This window comes from Adiantum capillus-veneris, chromosome 2 (assembly GCF_014529385.1).
Source record: "Adiantum capillus-veneris isolate H3 chromosome 2, ASM1452938v2, whole genome shotgun sequence".
Classification (NCBI taxonomy): Eukaryota; Viridiplantae; Streptophyta; class Polypodiopsida; order Polypodiales; family Pteridaceae; genus Adiantum; species Adiantum capillus-veneris.
The window spans coordinates 137,233,685-137,250,721 of NC_140932.1; positions in this window are offsets into that span (position 1 = coordinate 137,233,685).

A 17,037-nucleotide genomic window follows, 5' to 3' on the forward strand; every position below is an offset into this window, starting at 1 on the left:
CATTGCGAATGCGTTAGTTGCATTGCAACCGCAGGTAAGAGCTCTACGCATTGACGTAATCCATTCACAGTATTTCGTAGCTTTTGGGGTAGCCGACCTACGGCCTAATTTCATCATAACTAGGAATTTATACTTTTAAAACAAAAACTAAGCATAGGGAGGTATTGGGGTATCATTGCTAAGCATTTAGATGCATTCTTGGTCGAAAACGACTAGGTCAAAAATCCACTGCTGTTAATAATCGCAATTTTGGAACTTGACCTAAAGTGGGGTTTGAGGACATAGGCATGTGTGCTTAGGTCTTGTAAACTTTTCCTAGAAGTTTCGTTACGTTTGGATGTCATTTGATGCTGTAATGGATGTGATTTGCTTGCCGATGAGCGATTGGCTTTTGGTGATTTCAGTCACTTCAGTGTAGCTTGAGTTAGATGCGAGTTGTTAGTTGTTTTCCAAGAGATTGAAAACCTCTTGTAGCCTCTATGCACTAGTCGAGTCAGCTTCGTCCCATGGTTTGACAAATTAATCATGGTTCTGGCTAATACTGCAATAAGATAGGATGGTGAGATTAGACATGCGTCCCACATTGTCAAAATGAGCTACATCCAATTTACCCTCAAAAACTCAAAGGTTCATAGTCTTTCAAACCTGGTTTAGGTAACAATATCTAATAGTTTGTGTGCACAACAAAACGGCCTGGTTTTGAATACCATGCCCTTTCAAGATGAAGTCATCTGTATAGAAAATGATCTTCCAAGTCCTTCTTACCCATTTGCAAACCCTAGTGGCTAGCCCCCACAAAGTAGGGCATTGACTGAATAGATGAAGGGGGTCTTCACAGCCTGCCGTACGGCCAGAGCAAGTGTCAGAGCCGATCCCTCTAAGTGTGCACCTTAATTCCAGTAGTCAAGGCTCCCCATAACACTTTCCATATAGACATCTTGATGTATTACGGCCCTTAAATCTCCCAAATGGTATTAATACTCCTTTGCCAACGTTCTTCTGACTTTTTTTTGTTCCAAATTCTATTGAGTGGGGCAAACCAATCCATTTTGTACACCAGCACCTTATATGTACTCCAGGTCTTGGGAAGCAGGAACACCTTGTCTTTTGGCCAATGTCAGGCTCCCCAATCCAATTCTGCTCCGCCGCCGGTAGGTGGAAATGAGGATGAAAACACTTCTAAGAGTTGACTAATCAGAAGCAACACCATAAACTCCACATCCTTCTAACAAAAGCTTCAGTCATCCCAAAGTTGCGAGAGTTTACAAATTCCTTTGGTGTTAACTAGCCATGTAGCTTCCCTATAAAAGGGGTTTAAGGAGTCCCTTCCAAGATTGGAGATTCAGGGGGACCAATTGTGGGATGAATCCTTGAAATATTTGAAGCTATCTCCCCATTCTTATATGGCACAATGGCCTTCTTCCATATGACCCCTTTTGAGGCAAGCTTTGCATCGTTTATTATATCCCATGCCATGATAGCCCATTCCTATTTTTTGTTTGTCAAAGAGTTAAAAATTGGCACATGAGGCTTCTGCATGCACCATGGGGTCCATAATCCCGATTCTGCCTTGACTCTTAGGTCTCGCTACCCATTCCCATATTCCCCATTGGCAAGAGGTTGTGGCTTTTATGTTGCTTGTCCACAAAAATCATTTTATAGGCTTCAAGAATTCTTTCCAATTGGATTTTCTCAGTTTTAGTAGTGGTGACACAAATGCAATGTACATTATCATGCAGGCATTAATCACCATGGCTCTACTATGGAAGGGGAGGGGCACAAACTCCATCTTCTCACTCTACTATTTATTTTGGTCAATAGCTAGTCAAATCTCTGCTTATCCGTAATACCCACCCCAAGTGGAGTGCCAAGGTGCCTGAACATAGTGCCTTTCCTTATAACTTCTCTTGACAATCCCGCGGGAACGAACAAGTCTCTTTCTGAGAGAGAAATCAATCTTGATTTTTCAATACAACACATTGAGTCGGAGGCAAAGGAAAAGAGTTGAACAGTCTCAGGGGCTCTTTTTAGCGTTTCTGACTTGACTTGAAGAAAGAGCAATGAGTCATCGCAAAAAGCTTTGCAAGCAGTTGTTTACCTCCAGGTAGTGAGAGACCTTGAATTTCCCCTTTTGCCGCATTGTCCCCAAATGAAGTCACCAACGAGTAAGAGCCAATAGCAAAAAGCAGCAAGGCTAGGGGGCAACCTTACTTGATCGAAAGCTTGATCTCAAACCCTCCCACTATATTGTTGTTGAAGAGGACCTCAAAGAGACTTCCTTCCTCTAGCGTGCAAACTGTCGCACACATTCTAGGTCCAAAGCCTAAAGCCTTCATGAATGACTCAATGTAGGACCATGTGATTCTATCATAAGCCTTATCAAGGTCGAGTTGAAGGAGGAAACATACTTTATTGGTGAAAGAAGCGTATTCAATGCCAACCATGGTAGCCAAGATGTTGTCATATATGGACCTTCCTTTTATGAATCCATATTGGTGGGGGGTGATGATTCTGTTCAAGGTTAGAGCTAGTCTTAGAGCAATCACCTTAGCAATGATCTTGTATGCAACTGACATCATGGAAATGGGCTACCAATGCTTTAGCAAAGAGTAGCACACAAACTTGGGAATATGTTTGATCAGCCTCTTAGGCTGGCATCCAAATTCCCTTCCAGTAGAGCCTTGTTAGCTAGCTGTGCTATCAAGATTTTAATATCCTCTCAAAACTCTTTGAAGAATTTGGTAGTTAGTCCATCCCACCCAGTAGACTTTTCCTTCCCCATTGCCTACAAGGAAATCCAACATTCATTGTCGACATAAATTGGCCTCCCCAATGCTTTTTCTTCCAATGTTAGTTTGACCATACCAAGCAGAAGGGCTCTGGCCTCCTCGACCTCCTGAGTGTAAACTTATGGCTAAACAATAATTTGACTTAGATGATTGAGCATGAGATTAGCCATAGCATTTTGGTCTCTTACTGCGTTCCCCCTCTCGTCAGTGATTGCTACAATAAAGTCCCTTCTTCTTTTTACTTTAAGAGCTCTAAAAAAATGAGCTTGGTTAGCGACTTTGGGCTTGAGGGCCATCTCTCTGGTTAGCAGTTGAGTCTTATTGATCTTCTCGGCTTGCAAATTTGTGAAACATGCTTTGGCCTCCTACCATCTTTTGTGCTCTTCCTCAAGAGATCTTCCTTCTTGCTTTCTTCTGGCTAGTTTCTCTACTTCTTCCTTTAGCTCCCTGTTTGCATCTTCTTGAGCCTTTTTTTACTTTGGGCCCTACTCATTTTATTGTTGATTGGATTCTACACACCAAAGCGGGCCAGACTTGAGGGTTGGTGACTCCCATATCTTGCCTCAAGTTGCAGAGGGCCATCTTGGTTAAAGACCTAAAGAGGAGGTCCTTAAAGAGATGCTCCCCTGAGACTAACTTTTCCTTCTTCCCCTTCAGGGAACATTCATGATCCCTAGCCCTGGCTATGTGTAAATTAAGGGGAAAGTGATTCGGCATTATCTTGGAGGTATGAACATCTAGCATCACAAACGAGGGAAGCCAATCCACCTGATGGGAGATGTAGCACCTCTCCAAAGACGGGACGTCGTGTTGTCATATTCGAGGCTTATGTAGGTCAAGCCTAGAGAGCTACTCCATGGACCTACGTTCCACAAATTGAGCAACACCTATTTCTCCCAAAGTGCTTGCCATTTAGATTACTAGTCGATCCTGTATTGTCCTTGCGAGCTTCAATCATGTTGAAGTCTCCCATAATTGGGGATTTCACTGACATGATCACGATTGTGTGATTATGTTAATAACACGAGCAATTACACATGAAAAAGACGTGATCACATTAATTATTAACGTGATCATGATGATGACCTGCAAAACCAATAGAGACGGTTAGCCCTCCGGGTTTCATTATTTTCCCTTTGAGCCCGCCGGGCTTTTTTATTTTCTCTTGGGCTAGCCAAGGAGTGTCTTTTGCCCCGGGACCGTCGGGAAAATAAAAAATCCTTGATGGGTGTAATTCTATAAAGTAAAACCTCTTCTAACCTTGGCACTTTGAATAGGCAAATCCTTGGGGAGTGTATCCGAGCACGTGGTACCGTCATCTCCTTGTGAATTGGCCTAAGGTTACAAAGTCACAGGTCCTTTTTTTGGGCCGAGCGTGATTCATAATTCGATAACCACTTCTAAAAATATTTAAATCCTTCACCAAACATAAAGGTATGAAGCCAAAACAATCGAGAATTTGAAGAGTAGTGCTCATTGCAATGAAGCCATTGGTCCATAAAAGGGTCAAAGTTGGTTTTAGAAGGTGAGCATATGTAAATGACGAGTCGATAGTTAGTCAAGGTTTGGATGCCCTGTACTAGTGTACTGGGTATATAAAGATCCTTGAAGTCTTGCATTTTTCACCATCATAGATTTGGGTTGATATACATTGTCATTGCACAATATGAGAGTTACAATCCTTAATTCGGTGAAATTAGCTTTTATATATTAATTGGATGCATACGGGAGCTTCAATCCTCAATTGTGTAATTGTATTGAAGATTTCATTGCGTTGTTTTATGTGTTGGTTTATTCAGGGAGTGCATTATGTATTATGAAATATTGTTAGTGCATGACAAGACCAATCATAGATATTATTGCTTTCGTGTGTGTTTTGCGAATAATTATCATCATTTCAGTGTAGAAGTTGATTATTCTTTGTAGCATTTGAAAATAGATGTGTCTTATTGTTGCAAATCAAAGAGGATGTATAACTAATCATCATATTTATAATTGCATTGACAAATTCATAACATTGTTGTATTCATAATGCAGTGTAGAGAGTGCATTGCAATGTGTATGTTTGCTCACAACATATGTGATCAATATATGGATTGACTAGAGTGCATTGCAAATCTCATACTATGCAGATTTGATTACTTTCTTAGTGATTGTTTTTCTAAAATTATATTGAAAAGAAGCAAACTATTTTTAAAGCTTAACATCTAGTTAATGGAGCAAAATGTCGGCACAAGTGGTACAAAGAAGGCAAAGAATACAAAATCTCCTAGTAAAGAGTGGGATTATGCTCACAACATATGCGATCGATATATAGAGTGAAATGTAAATTTTTCTTCACTACAAAATCAGGCGGTGCACCATGTATTAGGACCTTTTTTTTTGTAGCATTAAAAAGAATTGTAAAAAATGTGAACATCCTCAGGCACCTGTAATTGCAAAGCATTTGAGAGAAGAGCTTGCCAAAAAGAGTGGCAAGAGACAACATATACATAGCTCTGTTATGGATGCATGTCAAGAGCAGTTAAAGCCAAATATTAATCTCCTGATCATGTGGTGACACCAACTAATCGTGCAGAACAACCTACACAGGGAGAGGAAATGCCAAGCTATGTTCCTTTTAAGCATCACAATGAAGGTGGACTTGGGTAAATGCGTCAAAACTCATTGGATCAAAGATTTCAAATGTAGTCTCTAGAAGAAGCACAAATCGCACTCGCCAAAGTGACTTTTTTCATTGGAAGTGCTTTAGTCATGGTGGATAACAATCATTGGAAGGCCGCATAGAAGAAAATCGGTGAGTTTGGCCCAGGAATTTCAGCCCCTTTGTATCACATGATACAACATGATCTCTTGGACAAATGTTACATTAAGGTCAAAGAGCGTGTTTCCAAAATAATACTTAGGACAATATTTCGCTTTCAGGATACACAATTGTGAGTGATGGTTGGTCTAATGTTCAAAGAAGACCACTAATCAATGTAATGTTGGTTTGTCAAAGGGGAGAAACATTCATAAAGGTGATTGATAGTTCTAGTGTAATTAAAAGTGGCAAATACATTTTTGAGGTCTTGATTACTGTAATTAAAAAAATCGGTGTTAAACATGTCGTTCAAGTAGTCATGGACAATGCAAAGAATGTAAAAGTACTAGCAAATTAATAAAAACTTTCTTTCCATACATTTTTGCCAATGGTTGTAATACGCACAATTTAAACTTGGTGCTAAAGGATTGGTATACAAGTGAAGAAACCACATGGTTCGCAAAAATAATTGACACAGCATGACAAGTTGTGAAGTTCATCTTGAAACGACAAAGAGTGCTTGATTTGTAAAGAATACGCATATCAGTGATGCTGAAACTTCCTGTTGAAAACTCGATTTTGCACGCAGTTTTATACATTGAAGTCACTTCTCTGCAATAAGTGCGATGTGAATGACACTTTCAACTGCACAAACTTTGACAAATGGCAGCTTGAGCAGAAAGAAAAAATGAAAGAGAAAAGTACATGTCTACGTGGATACATAAACAAGCCTGCTTGGTGAAGGAGTGTAATGGATGCATACCATGCAATGATGTGCGTTATGTTCGCAATTTGCAACCTGGATCAGAAGGTGGCAAATATGTGTGGATGACATGGAGGTTAGTCCATAAAGTCTTGAAAATCCTGAGGAGCTAAAAGAGTTTGTAGTAGAGAAGGAGTGGCGACTACCATTCTTTGTCAAACAGCGAAGAATTTTGGCCAAGTATTTTCATGCAAGATGGAAGATTTTCTCATAGTCCTCTCCATAGTGTGTCTTACATGCTTGATCCGGAGTATTGGAATTTAATCTGATGTCCAATATAGAGGTGGTCAATTATTTTTATCACATGATCAACACACTCTACTCCAATGTTCAGGACCGAATTGATTGTATCAATGCATTTATATTAAAAGAAGGTCCTTTTGCAAATGATTTTGTACAATCAATGGCAAAAGAGCAACCTGCATGGAAGTGGTGGATAATGAATGGTGGAGAGCATTACTTGACCTTACGTCTCCTTGTAATAAAAGTATTAGTGCAATGTGCATCAAACTCAAGTTCAATGAGAAATTGGATTATGTACAAGTATGTTCATAGCAGTATTTGCAATAGATTATTGACAGACAGAGCTAAAAAATTAGTGTACATGTTTTGCAACAAAAAGATATTGCATCATATTGAAAGTGTTGGCTATGAGAAGAAAATTCGAGCTTGGGTATATGATTGTCAAAACAAAAATGAAGAAGAGTTCAATGTCGGTGTATCTCAATGCACTATAGATAAAATAGAAGAGAATATGATAATAGATGTGGAAGTTGAATAGCAAGAAGACCCACAATACTCAGACTCAGAACAAGATAACAACTTCACAGATTCAATATAGCTTGAGAGTAGAATGAAGATTGTGTCATAAACCATTATGAAAGAGCTTGTATTCAACATGTTTTTATCATATACAATGCTTCATAGTCGCGATTCAGCAGTCTCAAAGATATCACAATTGGCGTATCTTAGTTCAACCAAATATTTTGCAATTGATGCGAAAAACAAAATCACAAGTGATCTAATTGAACCACAAGACAATTGACTAAAGACATACAGATTCAAATATACTTCAAATGACTCAATGAGGTGAACCACCCAGAACCCAAAAAATAGACTTCAATGCAAATAAAATACCCAAACAACAAGACAAAGTACAAAATGTTCAGACCTAGTAAAAAGACGATGCAAGTTCAACAAGCGATCGCTAGACAAGATTAGGCTCTGTCTTTAGATGCGCTTTGGAAAAGATTAAAACATCTGATGCATGACTTCTAACTTCTCGCTTTCTTAACTTCATCCAACGGTCCACTTTTATCTGAATAGCCCTCATGGCATCTTGATCAGGGTGGTAAAATACTTCTTGTGGGAAATAAACTTTCCTAGATGCACTCCAAAAGTCTATTAACATGTCGAATAGCAAGCCTAATGTATAAATGTTTCTTGCTATTGTGTATGCATCTGCACACCATGGATCATATATTTTTGGAGCAATCCATGGCCGCTTTGCAATCTTTCCTTCCCCTGCTTCCTTTGCCTCCAAAATTGCAAAGTCTGATTGAGCGCTCGGATGCAAAACATTACTTGACATACGCTTGGTTGGCATTCTGTGCACTATGCCAGCTGAGTAAGCAGCCGCAACGCCATCAATTAAAGTGTGTAAGATTGTTGGCATCTACTCAATCACCACTTTGATCCGTGTAGCTTCTATCTTTGGTAAGTGTTGATTTGTTGGTGGCAGAGTCCTCCAGCCATATTGTAGCCTGTGCATGTAGTGTCTGAACGCTTCATGGGAAAATAGCAAGTGGCACATCATGTCTCCCAAAATGCACCCATTGTAGTATAGGAATATTGTGATCCAGGGAGCCTCGATGGTAAAGCCAATGCATCTTACAATAAACGGGTGAAGTGTTTGCATTCCTTGCTATGTCTGAAAGCTATATCAAATTTTTCCTCGTTCCCTCCCTTGTAGCATTTTCCTATATATATAATGTCATCTGGAAAGAAAGAAATGCTTTTAATGGTGTATAATGTGCATACACTAGAAGAGCTTGCTCCAACCCTTACACCTTCTACCAGGGCCTCATGGGGAATGTCGATCAGATGAGGATACTTGGTATTCAATGTTGTGTGCATGATTGTGTTGGTGCCTTTAGTATCTGATCGACCACCCAAAACCACTTGTGCATCTTGGGCCATCTTTAATCTCTTGGGTAAGGAGGCTTGGTATTGAGCTTTCACCCGCTTCATCTTGACCTTCTACTCCTCCCATTGTTTATCCCACAACTCTATTTTTTCCATATCGCAAGTGGGAGAGAGATCTTTTAAGTCTCTGCAAACAGACTTTCATATTGTCCAACACTGCCCTAACCTTGTGGTGAGGGTCAAATTCTCGGATCCCTGTAGGAATCATCAACTCATACAGCCTTTGACTCACAGCCTGCACTCTGTGTTTTTCCAGATAGTGTCCTAGTAGGGTCTTTAATGAATACGTCACTATCATTAATCTACTAAATGCGACCATTTGCACATGATGATATTACCAAACTACATTCTTTTTGAATGGCACGCATAATAATTTCTTTTGCTATAGAATCATTTTTGCACTGGAAAATAAAAAATAACATATCAAATACAATTTCATGGGTGCACTGGCACTCTCACATAGTTCAGGCAAACCATAACTGTGACTTGAAGACTTCAAAAAAATGTGCACGATTATATTGATAAATATTGAAATCCATTTTCACTTTAACTTGCTATGTTTAATAATGTAAAATGCGAAAAAAACAAGTAACTTTTAGAAAATCATTCAGATCAAACAATACACATTAAAAACCCAAAACATTTCAGCATATTGTGATAAACCATAAGACATGAGTTCATATTTTGCACGTTGCACTGTCACACTAGTTCAGACAAACCATACGCGTGACTTGAAGACTTCAAAAAATTATGCAAGATTATATTCATTCAAGTTGAAAATCATTTTTACTTTAAAATGCTATGTTTAAGGGTATAAAATGCAATAAAAACAAGTAACTCCTAAGAAAATCATCCAAATTCAACAAAATAAGTTAAAACCCAAAACATTTCAAAACATTGTGATAGAACATAAGACGTGAATTTATATTTTGAACGTTATCACTTCAAAAAAAATTGATATAATAGAAGACATGTGTATTGTAATGTACATATTGCCAATCTCATTTTATCTTATTTTAAAACATATAGTCACAATTTCGTTAGGAAACGTTAAAAATTTGATGCGGTTTTGACAAATCACTCGTAAATTGCAAAGAACGTCTTGCTCTTTAAAAATATTAAAATCTATGTATCACATGCAAAATGTGTGCATATACTTTTTTAAATTGAAAGTATATTAGTTATTTGTAGGCATAGAAAAATAACATAGTGTGAATATGACTTCTATAAATTTAGCATTTAAAATAGCAATGATGATTAATGAATAAAACATTCTTTTGAATATGATTAGATAGTATACATTTTCACAAAAGCACTTTGTCGAACTTGCGACAGCAGCTCTGGATCATAGCTATGATTTTTGGAAACAAAAGCCCCTAGGGACCTCCTACGCTTCAGCAGGGAAATCCGACTGTCACGGCAAGGGCAGAAACTTGTGGCTCATGGGAGAGCTGTGTGCAAGGGGTACGACCCTTTGTAGGTAGCAGACACTTTCCTCTCAAGTTCACGAGCTACTCCAAGGGAAAATACTCTTCGAAGTGTAGATCGAGCGTCCAAGGCCAGTGAAATCTTGTAGGAGAGCCACTGATGCTGCGTTGTCGAAGGTCTTGGGATCATGTTGCGAAGCTTTGATGTGTTTTTGGGTGGCTGGTGTGATGTTTTCTTCGGGCTGGATGCTGGCTTTGGTTGTTCTGCTGGTGGAATTTCAGTGGCTACCTCGGTCTGTTCCAATGGTGGCTATATTGCGGAACTAGTCTCTCTTTAGGGCTTTTGGCATGGTGGACGGAGGCCACCTCCCATGGTGGCACCAGGCGTTGTTCTTTCGCGGGGGTAGGCTCCCATAAGAGCGTGTATGTATGGTGGTAAAGGTTTCATATGTTTATTCTCAACGACTGGCTGGGCTGAACACTTGAGGTGATGGACTTATCGACTACAACCTTATGCGGCATACAGTATGCAGCTAGGATTCTGTCTGTACCTGGTTTTCTGTGAGTGGCTTTGTATTGGGGTTTTGTCCCTGTAAACCCCAATATGTCGGTGATGTGTGTAGGTGGTATTGTGGTCTACTTGTGGGATTACCTTTGAATCCATGGCGCGGGTTTGAGGTGGTGTACTATTTTTTGGTGTCTAATTCAATCTACTCACTCAGTTGAGTGAGTTTTACCCAAAAAGAAAAGAGTGAGCACATTTTCCCCTAGTAAAAGAATTGATCAAAAGTGTTTATGTTTACTATAAATGATGGTGTATCATGCAAAAATTGTGGTATTTCAATGGGCATGCAATGTATATGAGACATGTTAGCATACACGATAATAAATTAACCAATTAATTAGATTTTGTCCTTCACCCCCCCCCTCCCCCCCCCCCCCCCCCCCCCAAAAAAAAGTAAAAAAATCTCATAGACTCCTCTGCTTGATGCCCAACTCCCCTCTACTTGCCCTCATCCCATGATCCATCGCTTGCTCCCACACTGCCCTATTGTCCCCATTGCGCTCCCCCGCATTGCCCATCGCCTGTGCCCTCACAATTGTCTGTAACAGCTGCTCATGATTGAGTGAGAGAGAGAGAGAGAGAGAGAGAGCCCTCTGTCTGCCTCCTGTCTCCCACCCCCATGTGCATGTGCGTGCGCACACACAAACACACACACAGTTGGTGCTGCCTCTTGTGCTTCCAAAGAGTGAGAGACAAAAGCCTCGTTGGAGCTTCTCCCAGAATAGAAAAAGAGATACACAGTCCTCATCGTCCCCAATCAAGAGAGAGAAAGGAGAATCTAAGACAAGAATCTTTTTTTTTTAAATTTTACTTTTTGCATGGTGCATGCATACTTTGGTCAAGTGGATATGGAAGTAATGAGAAGAAGGCAATTTTGTAGAAATTAGTTCACCAAAACTTTACAGCGATTTGTTTTTTGCAAAACTACAAATGTGAGTAGATTATATTAACATAGCAAGAAAATTACAAGTTCTTGCCATGCTCATGCTCATCCTCATTACATCGATTGATAGGGAAGCCACCCCATGGAAAGTGACGAGTCCATCCTTTCACCCAAGAGAGTCATACGGGCGCCTACGGCCTCGTTCCACTCATCAGAGTTAATCTATTTTGCAAAGGCGATGATCACCTTCCTACCTTCGTGAATTTAGCTGTTTCCAATGTGTTCTTGAATATTCGAAGCCTTTCAAACATGACAAAAATAGTAGTATCTCACAATGTGCGCGATTATGAGTAGTGATTGACTCGAACGGTCTCTTTGAAACTCTAGGTACAACATTAAATTTCTCTTCGGCCTACCACCCACAAACAGATGGCCAAAATGAGATAGCCAATCTTACGATACTCGATCTACTAAAGACTTATGTTATAGAAGTAGATCAATAGGATTGGAGAACAAAAGGGAGAGGAGCTAGGCCTCACCATACCTTTGTCTACCAATTCATGTCCTTGCCTCATGATCTCCTCTTGTTGAGCTTGGGAAAATCAATAAGGAGGCTTGTTAGGCGGTGAACTTCTTGGTAGGAGCTCAATTCGATGGTCATCATCCCCTTGTTTTGAAGGTAAATCCATAGGGAAATCATCGATGAAAATATCTTGGAATCCATTTAGAAAAGTAGACAAGTCTAACTCTTCTTGATTCCTATCATTTTCATTTGATAAACCATTAGCGTCATTAGTGGATTCTTTGACAAAAATCATGTACGCAAAAATTGAACCTTTCATTGACTTATCAAAAGCTGGTGAATTTACAAGTGGTATAGTACGACAAGAGTCATTAGCATCTATATACATGTTCTTTCCCTGTAGGTGAAGTAGATTCTCCTTTCATGGAACTTTATGTTGACAGCCATGAGATCAAACCATGGCGCCCCTAGGATAGCATCCTCATGTTGGAGAGGAGAGATGAAAAAATCTTCTTTGTTGATATAGCTTTGGACATGAAGCCTCAACTTACCAATCAAGGGAGTAACAGAGGCTTGATGTTCCTTGAAAGTTGTGTCAGTTGTTACAATATCTTCCATTTCAAAAGCTTGAATGCCCAACTTGGAGCCAACTCCATTGATATGAAGTTGTGAGTAGAGCCAATGAAACATTTAATGGCCTAAAAACTTGTGTGTAGCAGAAATTAGCATGAACATAGTGGGCATTTCATTAGAATAGATTCCTAATGAGAATTACAAGAGTGCTTGGGTGGAGAGAGCAACAAAAAGCATAACACCTAGTTAGATAGCATGAACAATACTTTCAAAAGAGAGAGAAATTAAGCTATTGACAACAGTTGAGGACCGGATTTGCATGGAGCCGGTCCCCCCTCCAAAAGCTTTGTATTATGGTTTCTCCCATCAAGAGAGACATTGTACAATACAATTATTTGTGTTCCTTCAAGACTAGCTAGTGCAATGAAGATGAAATCTTCATGCACTAAGCAAAACACTTAGCAAACACAACATCCATTATATCCGATCTCAGACCCAAGACCTCACACACCTTCAAAGATGGTGAGAGCTAGCAGGGTATGAGAGTAGATTGGGAGGAAGAAGGAGTATTCTTACGAGAAAGATGTACATCCCCTCACATAATCACTCCTATTAGCATACTTAGCTTAGTAATTATCATGGTAGAGGAGATGAGCATGCATTGAAGCTTGGCTCTTGGTTGGATTTGCATCACAAAGCCAAGAGTTGTTGGTGTAGGCCTCCCTTCTCACAAGCTTGGAGTAGGTGGTAAGCTTTCCATTAAAGCTTGAGAAGGAGAGAGAGTCTTCTTTACTTCACACATGAGATTGTGTGAGTGTGTGTGTGATAATGCCTTGCAAAAATCATCCCCCTCTCTCTCTTGGTCGACCCCTCTTGCTATTTGCTCATGATCTACTCTCATTGGACCTCCCCAGGCCTAGCCAATGGTAATTAAGCAGTATAAGTGATAGCCTTCTGACATGTGTCCCCCTTTCCCCTTTTGTGAGAGCTTTAGGTAATTTAATAATTCAACTAAACTCTCATTGGAGCCCTTTGCCTCCTGGCCAATAGAAATCAGGCAAGCCATTGGGCTGCTGAATGCTCATTGGACCCCTTGGGAGACTGTGCAATATTCTTCTAGAGGACTTAATTCTCATTGGTTCTTTTATTAAGTGTTTTAAAATTAATTAAACTAGATTTACTCTAGCCTAATTCTCATTGGTCCACCTCCAAGGCCATCCAATAGGAATTGGGTACACCTTGTGGGCATCTGGGCTAGGGAGCTGACATGTGTCCCTCATTCCCTTTGTGTAAAGGGAGCTTGTGTGTGTGTGTGTGTGTGTGACTTTCTCTCTCATCCCCTACAAGAAAGGATCGCCCCCTCCTAAGTAGGGATTTGTAAAGACTTTTTTGGACACACACAAAGCATCCAATTCACCTATGGTTGACCTTTGGAGACAACCTTTGGAACCTTAGCATTTTGGAAGTCTTAATGGGATGAACCTTAGGGTCTTTTTAGCCCATTGTTGCACATGGCTCTTTTGCAGATGGCCCCCCCTTTGGATCCCTACTGTGGCCAGTCTGCTAGCTTAACCAATATTCTAGCTTTTTCTCCCTTGGCACTTCCGCATATTAAATGATCAGTTTAACATGAGAAAATTATTTAGGAGAATTAGATATTGATTATTATGACATTACCTCTCTCTTGAAATCATAGTCATCCTCGACTATGGTGTAGAGAAGATAAAGCATATTCATGAGTCCTTTTCTTAGCGGGTAGAGGATCCCTATGTTACTCTACGACATCATTCCACAATGGATGACTAGTCCATTTGGTGCTTGAGAGCGTGAGGTTGCCGCAAGCATGTCTGCACATTAGTCTTATCAATCTTCCATAGTAGAGTGACAAGCTCTACTTGGGGTTTCGGAGACGTCATCTCCGCAAACTTGATCTAAGCATGCATACTATTTCATTTTTGTGCACAATAAAGAAAAAGAGAGTCTTATAAGACAAAAACTTTGTTCATTTTTAACATTTTGTACATTTTCTAACTCTTGGGAAGCATTGTAAGCATTGACAAGGTTTAGGTTATCCTTTAATTGTATGCCTTGCATCTATCTAGCATCTTCAAAATGATAATTCTTAAACTTAATAAGATATCGTCGGATAGTCTTACCGCCTCTTATTACCTTGTCTTCATGTCGGAGAATGGACTCGGACTGTAGCACCTCCTCTTGGTCCTCGATCTCCGGTGGGTCTTCAATAGTTGGTTCTTGATGTGGCTCTCCTTTGTAAGGCTTTAATAGGCTCACATGGAAAGCATTGTGTATGAGCCAATGATTGGGCAACTTGAGTTGATAGTCCATCTCATTGATTGGCCTAAGAATCTGGAAGGGACCATAGTACCTTTTTTCTAGTTTAGCATAGGACTTTTGGTGTCCCGTAGGATTCTTGCCCGTCGTGTGCCTTAATCGAGCCTGGGGAAACTTTAATAAGACCCAATCATTTTGTTTAAAGGCTTGAGCTCTTCTGTGCTTATCAGCAGCCTTTTGCCTTTGTTGTGAGATAGAGATAGCATCCTTAATCTTTTGAAAAGATTCTTGTAGGTCTCGGCTATACTCATCTGCAGCAGCGAAGATCTTCCCATGTACCTTAAGTAGCAAGGGACTTTTTGGTTTTCCCTCAATTACCTCAAAAGGTGCTTTTCCCGTGGAAGTATGTACCGTGTTATTGTAAGCATACTCCACTAAGGGTAAGTACTTCTCCCGTTGGGATCTTTGATCTACTTCCGTTACATAGGTGTTTAGTAGATCGAGAATTGTTAGGTTAGCTATTTCACGTTGGCCATCCGTTTGTGGATGATAGGCCGAAGAGAAGTTTAGCCTTGTCCCTAAATTCTCAAAGAGACCCTTCCAAAAATTACTGGTCATTCTAGGATCTCTATCCGACACTATGGACATTGGCAAGCCATGGTACTTGAAAATTTGTGAAATGAAGAGGGTTGCCATTTGATGGGCTTTGATAGTCTTTTTGACAGGTATAAAATGAGCTTGTTTACTGTACCTATCTACTATCGTCCATATTCCCGTACTCCCATGGATAGACTTAGGCAATCCAAAGATAAAATCCATGGATATGCTCTCCCATGGTGAATTAGGGATTGGCAAGGGTTGAAGCAATCCAAGTTGCTTCCCTCTATCAAATTTTGTCTTTTGGCATACCACACATTTAGCAACATACTCTTGTATGTTCACTTTCATTGTAGGCTAATAGAAAGATGTTTCAATTCCCTTTAGGGTAGACAGAATCCCTCTATGCCCCGCATAAGGTGGAGCATGAGATTCATACATTACTTTCTCACGTAGTGAGTTAGTAACACATAGTCTATTGCCATAGAGAAGATAACCATCTTGTAAAGTAAATGGTTCTTCTTTCTTCCCTAATGCAAGGGCTGAAATCACATCTCTAAAATCGGGATCAATAGCATACTCATCTATCATTGAGGATAGATCGTTGTGAGTTGCTATGGAAACCGCATTCACTCTAGGCCGTCTTGAGAGTGCATCTGCTACTTGATTATGCTTGCGAGCAATGTGAGCAATATGAAAATGAAATTGCGAAAGGAAATTTTCCCACCTCATTTGTTTGTCGAAGAGCTTGGTCTGCGTCATGAAGTACTTAAGACTTTGGTGACCCGTTTGCAAAATGAAAGGAGTCCCCAATAAATAGTGCTTCCATGAGTCTAAGGCATGTAGAACTGCAAGGAGTTCCTTTTCATATATGCCTAGATCTTGCTCAACAGGGTCGAGCCTTCGACTTTCATAGCCTATGGCGTGCCCTTCTTGGAGCAAAACAGCTCCAAGACAATCGCCACAAGCATCACATTGGACCTCAAATGGTTTTGAGAGATCCGGTAGTGTAAGCACAGGTTGAGAGATAAGCTTTTCGAAAGCATTGTTCTCCTTAGCAGACCATGTATACCTAACGATTTTCTTTGTTAGGTCATGTAATGGTCCTGCAATTTGTGAGAACTTTTCTATGAAGCGTCTATAGTATGCACACATACCTATAAAGCTTCTTAGTTCATGAAGATTCCTTGTTTAGGCCATCCTTTTATTACCTCTAACTTTGATGGATCCATTTGGATGCCATTCTGAGAGATAATGTGACCTAAATACTGAATCTCTTGCAAGAAAAATTCACTTTTCTTTCGATTAACATAAAGTTTATTCTCTCTTAAAACTTGAAATATTACCTGGAGGTGTTGTTTGTGTTCATCTAATGAATTAGAGTAGATGATAATATCATCAAAGAACACTCTAGTGAAGGTTTGATGAGGCCTGAACAGCTTCTCCATCAAGCGGTTGAATGTGGCTGGTACATTGGTCAAGCCAAAAGGCATGACAATGTATTCGTAAAGACCAAATGTGGTGCGAAATGCGGTCTTTACAATGTCTTGATCAACTATCCTTATTTGATGATAGCCACTTTTTAGGTCAATCCTACTGAAGTAGCTCGATCCTTGT